Genomic DNA, 2335 nt, shown 5'->3' with positions numbered 1-2335 from the left:
GCATGCTCTTGCACGCACGCCACGCCAACCGCGGATTGATCTTAGCTCGCTCGGGAGTGGTCTGCGGTCCGATGGTCAAATCTCCGCGCGCGAAGCCACGAACGCCACATTCCGCATTCAGAGAGCGAAACACCAGGCTTACACAGAGGCGGATCTGGCGCGGCAGGCAGTGTTTGCTGCGCTTTTGTCTGGAATTATAGCGGCGCAATGGCGGTTGGATTGTATGGCCGAAATGAATGCGAGAATGCGCCCCCTGTCGTACGTTTTTGCTGTGAAGTTCTCCGGATTGGCCGGGGTGGTATACGATGCGAAACTCGATTCGCAGGCGGCATGACTAGACCGCGAATGTTTACTGGGCTGTCCGATTTGAGGCTCAAGCTTGGTGTATGAGTACGCGTAGTAAAATCGTAAGGTCATTTATCACAGTATGGTAAATGACGAATTTGTCCCTTGGTTTATTGACTCGTCACACTCCTCCCTATCTGATCGGTACTCCAGATTACTATACATAAAGCTAATAAATAGTATATTCAACACATCCAATTTTCTTCCCATCAGCCATGATGAGATGTGTAAGGTTGTGCAGCCTAGCAACCCGAGTGACAAAGTTGCCAACTGTTACTCAGGCTGATGGGGTCTATGTCCCCAGGGTTAACTGCCGGAAGCGTTACCTGGGGGGTACAGCTCCGGCTCCTATACGCGCAACGCTACCTGTGGCACTAAATGACTACGTATCTAATATGAGCCGGACCGCTACCTCGCCTACTCCACTAACAGTTCCTAGGGAGTCGCTAACGCGCCTTACTCCCTGAACCCTAACTCATAACCCTAACCCTACACCCTTATACCTAAAGCCAGGTATCCCTAACCATAATTCAGCCTAGATAGGTTACCAAGAGGCCAAGGTACGTTCCGGTATACCGGACCGTACCCAGGGTACATTGCGGCAGTACCTTGGGGGACATAGACCCTATGAGCGTTACTCAGAAGCACCATTGCCAATAGCATGTAAAATATTTTATGTTAATATTTTTATTTGAGGCTGATCTCGACTGTAATCTTGTGATTTTTGCACACATTATTTAATGAATGACATGACATTGACACTGTGACACCTCAAATGTAACTAGATTTTGCTGTGGTTGTGACATCGAAGTGCTAGCCACTCACACGAATGTAGGTCAACAAACTGTTGTCAAATAATGCAACATACCTCGTCTACCACCACTCGGTAGTTTAGTAAATTTAACATTTGTGATGTGAAAGCGTTGAGTACACAGTTCACAGACGGGCCAGTTTTCCATCGGCACGAATCAGGAGTATTTAAAAATCATACACGAGTCAAAATTCTCATAAAAGCAGTATCTTGAACGAATTGGTTACGATATTTGAATGCTCGTATCTACGCATTTTAATAATTTTGAATGCATGTTTTACTGCAAGATTGGAGTTTATTATCTGGTGCATTGATGCGTCCACGGTCTTGTAGTTTTTACCTTACGGAGCGTTCTAAACGATCCTTTAATCGACTGCAATCATTTTCGTTCGTTGTGGGTGACAAATCAGCTGATCGAGCCTCGCTTTCGGTTCCCTTGTTTGACGCGATCGAAGATGATTTCAATTCGGGCACCGTATTGCCCGCAGATGCCGAGTTTTCTGGGCAAGTGAGTGAGCCAGACTGCAACGGGGGAGGTTCGTCATGTTTTCCACTGTCATCGGAGGCACTCCCCTCCTCATCCATTGATATGTCGGCGTGTTATTGTTGTACAAAACATCAGCCCGTCATCTTCATTACCTTCAAGCATTCGGCAGTGATCGCCTACGAACCGGAACTACCCGAATCTCTTTCTAACAATAAAATTGTGCTTGAGATATCAACATCAATAGATTTGTATTCTTACTATCTAAATTCACGATATTAAAATTATTTTATACATCTTAGGGTTTTACAGTTTTCGCTTGTAAAAATGGGTTTGTTATCCAAGTACTTTGGTCTTTTGTTAGACTGGTACCCGGTCCCACCTATCGGCTTAGGTGGTTAAGCTTCACCTATCCCATCGAGTAATCGAGGTGGGAGCGAGTACCAGTCTAGTCTTTTGTTTGTTGTTGTTTCAATGTTTGAAAATGGCCACCAACATTCTGTAGCCGGTAGGCAATTACTCAGTATTTTGATATTATACAAATATAATTATACTAATACTATATAAACTCGTTTATTATAGATATCTATAGTACAAACTAACAATTTTTAGCTCATCTGACATAGGCCTAGTCAGATGCAGCTTGTAGAATCGCATGATCGTCCGTGCGTCCAGGCACTTGAAGCGTTTCAATA

At 44.6% G+C, this 2335-nt stretch overlaps 1 protein-coding gene across 1 annotated transcript in view; it reads left to right on the top strand.

Moving 5' to 3' along the window:
- The first annotated feature begins 2094 nt into the window (after window positions 1-2094).
- LOC106821143 (testis-expressed sequence 9 protein-like) overlaps window positions 2095-2335 on the top strand; it is a 67259-nt gene continuing 67018 nt past the window's right edge. The window contains exon 1 of the mRNA XM_014825830.1: window positions 2095-2148. The gene's annotated coding sequence lies outside the window, so the exon portion shown is untranslated. The remainder of the gene's footprint in view (window positions 2149-2335) is intronic.

This window comes from Priapulus caudatus, unplaced genomic scaffold (genome assembly GCF_000485595.1).
Source record: "Priapulus caudatus unplaced genomic scaffold, Priapulus_caudatus-5.0.1 Scaffold60, whole genome shotgun sequence".
In the NCBI taxonomy this organism is placed as follows: Eukaryota; Metazoa; Priapulida; class Priapulimorpha; order Priapulimorphida; family Priapulidae; genus Priapulus; species Priapulus caudatus.
This window is presented reverse-complemented; position numbering and strand designations above follow the sequence as displayed.